This window comes from Aphidius gifuensis, linkage group LG2, assembly GCF_014905175.1.
Source record: "Aphidius gifuensis isolate YNYX2018 linkage group LG2, ASM1490517v1, whole genome shotgun sequence".
Lineage (NCBI taxonomy): Eukaryota > Metazoa > Arthropoda > Insecta > Hymenoptera > Braconidae > Aphidius > Aphidius gifuensis.
The window spans coordinates 10,480,046-10,485,807 of record NC_057789.1 but is presented as its reverse complement, the minus strand read 5'-3'; positions in this window follow the sequence as shown (position 1 = coordinate 10,485,807).

Here is a 5,762-nt window from a genome sequence, read left to right as displayed (position 1 = left end):
ATTATTTCCTTTTTTTAAAATATTTTTAATGCGAATGGTAGTCATTTTTTTTGAATCTTGTAGAAAATATCGTAAGTCTATATGCTGCAAATTAATAACAACCCCTGTTCGCATACGTCCTTGAAATATCGACTCTACATCAATCCATTTTACTCTATCTTTTAATTTTCTATTATCTCTACCAATACCCATGCCAGCTTTTTTTTTATCTTTTATTTGTTCAAGTATTGATTGCAATTGTATTATTGTCGTTTGAATTTGAATTTTTTGACCATGAGACAAAGTCCAGACTTTCAATAACTTTTTTAATAATTTAATATTTTTTTTTCCGAATTTAATCCATTCTTCGATTTCGTTATGAGTTTTAATTACTCTACAAGCTTTTTCCATAATTTTAATTAATTTTTTACACTTATTCAAATCCATTTTTGGAACTTATATTTTTTTTTCCCGGACGATGTTTAACACTCAAACGATTTCTGACTAATGGCCTATATAAATATACGTTCCTACAATTATATTATTATGAATTTTTACCCTCAGAAAAAGTTTGTGTCAATGAACTATGAAAACAGTATTTTTCGTCTTTTATGACACTTAAAATGACGCATAGCATTTTGTAAACAAAGAGTAAGCGGTTAAAATTATTTTTATTTTTTAATTTATGATAAACAGAGAGTTGGTGACTTAGATTTTTTATATTTTCGATTTTATTATAATATAATTTTTAATGGGTCATTTAATGGCTTATTTAATATATAATAATAAATCAGTTTAGACTTATATTTGAAAAAAATAAAAAATTATAGCTTTCGTATATGACTGTGACTTTTTTAAATTTTTTTGAATAAACAACTTAATTTATGATTTTTAACGGAAAAGTAAAGTGTTCACATCAATATATGGATTTAAATATTATAAAAACTTTTATTGCATGAGTCATTAACCGGAAAAAAATTTTTTTATAAACAATTTATGAAAAAAACACTGATAAAATTATTATTTCTATTAGGAAACTAGAAATAAAAAAAGGTCGTACCCGCCGGCAAAATGGTTGCGTATACTACAGGGGGATGTTCTATGCGGGGGCAGTTACTCTATAGTCCAAGGAGCCATGCCGGGGGCGGTTCTATGAGCAGTCTAGGGGCACCCCTAATAGGGCGGGCCCTCTGGCTAGTGTAGGGGTGTCACTGAACGGACCCAAAAAAGATCTACTATGTTTTTATGTTGCTCTGATACTTTACTCGGATTTATTTTTTTATTTATTAATAATAATTGTTATTATATTATTTTTTATAGCTTTTTTGTTTAGTTCATACGATATAATGGGTTACTTCATAAATATATATTCAAAAATAAAAAATTATAGCTTTGTATATTTATTGGTGACATATTTTATTTTTTTAAATAAACAACACAAATTAGATTTATGACCTGAGAAAAAAAATTGGATTTATTATAAAAATTTATTTCTCAGAAAGAAATAAAATTTTATAAACAATTATAACTAAAAATTTCTTCCCCTTTACCCTTCTACTGCCACAACTATGCCTATAATTGAGTATAAAAAGCTCTAATTTTTTTAACTTAGCATCAGTCATCAAATCAACTTTAAACAATTAATATCACTTTAAAATTCAACTGAAGGTAATTATATGTTATTTAAAATATTTCTCTAATAATTTTCTACTTGATTTTTTTTAAAAATCTGATTTGACTTTAATAATTATATGTGAATTTTTTTTTCAACAGAAAATGGATCGTTTCGCTTCATTAAACCAAATTGCAAGTGCCGCAGCAGGAAAAAGTCAATCAACTTTGATCAAAATAAGAGATCTTGAATTAAATAAAGAACATCCACTCACCAATTTACGAAACGTTGTGACTAAGTATGGACCAAGCATAATTGCTAGAGTTGGAAATGACACCGAATTTTTCTTGCCGAAGAGAATTGTTGATTGTTTTATAGCAAATCCTGTTGAGTATGAATCTTTCAACAAATGCATTAAAGAAGGACGGGTTCGTTTCACATACACAAGAGGATTAAATGAATGTAAATTCACTTATGTTGAAAAAATGATATTATGATTATAAAATCCAATACATGTAACTTGGAAAAAAATATTTTTAACAATTTATGTAAGTTTTTAAAAAAAGTATTGAAATAAATAAAATAATACTCAAAAGAATTTCTGTTTTTTTCTATTTTTATTTTCCACTTTTTGATTTGAATAAAACACACATAATTATTAAGTAAAACATTTCGAAAAATTTATACACATCATCATCACTTTTTAACACAAACGAAATCAATCAACCATAAGGGTGCACTCTTCATACGTTGCGATTTTCCTGAAACAAAGAAGTCATATGATTTACATTTAATAAAAAAAGACAATACCAATAGATTATATTTTATTTATTTTTAAACTCACTTGGACTATTAATCTCTTGTTGGGATTCATTTTTGTCTTCATCAATTTTTCGTTTTAGGATTTTCTGCTTTCTTTTTTGTTCGTCTACCATTTCTGATTGTCTTTTAATTGAACGCAGCTCTTCCTTTATTTTCAGTGTTTTCCTCAATGCAATAGAAAGTCGTTTATTTACTTCATATTTTTTGAGATAAAATTGTATCTGAAAAAATTAAAAAAATTATTATTCAAAAAATTAAAAAATTTATTATTTAAAATAATTATGCATATTTTTTTACATGATCATAATACTTACAGCTTTATTGAAACTTTCTCTGGAAAAGTCGAATATTCTGTTGTTTCTAAATTTTTAACAACTCTGTTGATACAATCAAAATTCATTCTCAGTCTTTTATGCTGGAATAAAATAAAAATATTCATAAATAAAAATTTATACATATTGTTTTTAAACGTATCGAAATTATTAACAATAACTTACTTCAGTCTCTATTATCTTTACATTTTCTGCAATATCCTCATAAAAATCATACTTCAACTCATCATTTTTTATTATTTTTATCACTTCACAAGCTAACAGCATCATTTGTTTTGTTTCTTGATTATGTATTTCATCAAGCTAGAAAAATAATTTCGAGAATTAAATATTATTGAGTTTTAAAGAACGTATCAAAGAAAAAATTTATAAACATTATACTCACTTTATCGTCAATTTTTTTTCTATTGATGTGCAATAAAATTACTTGATTGTCACTATCAATGATTTCGAATAATTCCAAGGTTTTTTGTATTGCTGTTATTATATTCAATATTTCCAGACTCTGAAATAAAAATATTAAAAATTGGAATCACTTGAAAGACGACGAACAAAAATTTCTATTGCACAGCACACACAAACAAAACTAGTCATACTTACTTCTGTAATTTCTGTATTTCTTTTATTAGCTGAACCATTTTTTTGAATTTTTTTGCTGTGACTGTCACAGACTAACCGTTTAAAACAAACTGAGGGTGTCTTAAATAAAATATTCTTGAAACCCTTAGTGAAAAAACTGATTTTCAAAATAAAAAAATATATTTTTTTATTTCAATGGAATAACAAAGATAAAGATATAACATCATTAATATTTGAGAAAGAAGAAAAAAAACATATAGAGAAGAAGAATAACCCATATAGAGCATGTATTAGAATCTAATGCGTTTGTATATATTTAAACAAAAGTAATAAAATTTTAATAGTCGCCTCAAGAGTGTAAATCACGTCATGCTTCGACGAAAAAATATTTAAATACAAGTCTCTCAGTCAATTCCTTTATTAGATGAAAATAAAATTTATCGGTTTTTAAAAAAATAAATGTATAGACGCTGTGTCACCAAAGTGCATGTGCGTATATGTAATCTGATACTTTTCAGGTTCACTTTTATGTGAGGTCATCTATTTCGTCATCTCATAGAAGTGGTTTTTTTCTTTATTTGAAATTAAAAATAATTCTATTTTTTTTTTTTTGTTTATTCACAATTTTTATTGCCCAACCATAAACTTTATTTAAATAATTTTTTCAAATGTATAAACAATAATTTAATTTTATTATATATACATAAACAAAACATTTAATTGAAAATTATGAATAACGACACACATCCGGTCCCCGTCTCCCGTCTCCCGACTCCCGTCCCCCCATTTTTAATCTCCATACTCTCAACCCTCATCCCCCCAATCTCAACTACACACACATCCCTCAATCCTCAACATCTTATCTACACCCCCAACTACCCTCCAAAAACTACCCTTTATTTTTTTTTTTTTTTCATTTTATTTTTTTTTTTTACAAATTTTAATTAAGGGATGATTAATTAAGGGATGATATAGAACCGGCCCTGTTTCCCTACTCAGCTGGTAATCCAAGTCATGATAATGAAATTTTATCAATTATTGAAGAACTACGAGAGGCTCAAGTCATTTATTAGAAATATTATATGATTAGTGCATTGAAGACTGTTCTCAAGTAAAGAATGGGTGAATTCAAATGGGATATTGTTAAAGAGTTACATGCTCCAGCTCGAAGAAATTTTGAACGTCGACATGTTGATATTAGAAACTTTGATGAAACTTGGCAAGCAGATTCAGTTGAAATGATCCCATATTCAAAAGAAAATCAAGGATATAAATATCTATTAACAGTCATTGATATATTCTCAAAATTTGCGTGGGCTGTTCCGATAAAAAATAAAACTGGAAAAGATGTTTCCAGTGCAATGGAATCAATAATAAATGGTGGGCGAGTTCCTAAAAAACTACATGTTGATAATGGATTAGAATTTTATAATTCTACTTTCAAAACATTATTAAAGAATTATAAAATTCAAATGTATTCAACATATACTCATTTAAAAGCATCGATTTGTGAAAGATTTAATCGAACACTTAAAAGAAAAATGTGGATGAAATTTAGTTTTCAAGGAAGCTATAAATGGATAAAAATTTTATCTGAACTAATTTCTGAATATAATAATACAAAGCATAGAACAATAAAAATGAAACCTCAAGATGTCAATTTAAAAAATGCTGAGAAATTGAAAAAAAATATTTATTCATCAATATCAAAAAACATATCAACATCACATAATTTACAAAAATTTAATATTAATAATAACGTTCGAATCAGCAAATATAAACATATATTTGAAAAAGGCTATATTCCAAATTGGACCAATGAGATTTTCACAATTATAAAAATAAATAAATCGAAACCTCCAACTTATAAACTGAAAGATTATCAAAATAATCCAATAGAAGGTGGTTTCTATAAAGAAGAATTATTAAAAGTAAAACATTCAGATATATTTTTGATTGAAAAAGTAATAAAAACTCGTGGTAATAAAATGTATGTTAAATGGTTAGGTTTTGATGAATCACATAACCAATGGATTGATAAATAAAGAAAACAAAAGAAAAATATGATTTAACTTTTTTTTAATTATTTTCTAATTCTATTTAAATAAAGTTACAAGTTAATTAGTGGAATATACCCTCATGGTAATGTATCAGTACTTCCTCTTTGTAAGTTACGCTTATCATCTTGCCAACTTAAAGCTTTTTTTTTTATAGTTATTGTTCTAACATTATGATTATGAGAGCGTATCAAATTTTGCTTTCGAAATATTTCTATTTCATTCTGAAGACATCTTATTATTATAATCATCAAATATAAATTTTTTCATTGCTGATTTTTTAACACCTTTTACTCTAGAATGAGTTTTATCTCTTGCTTCTGATTCTATTCTTACTTTTTAACTATACAGCTTACTGCTTAATCCTATAAATTCAGTCAT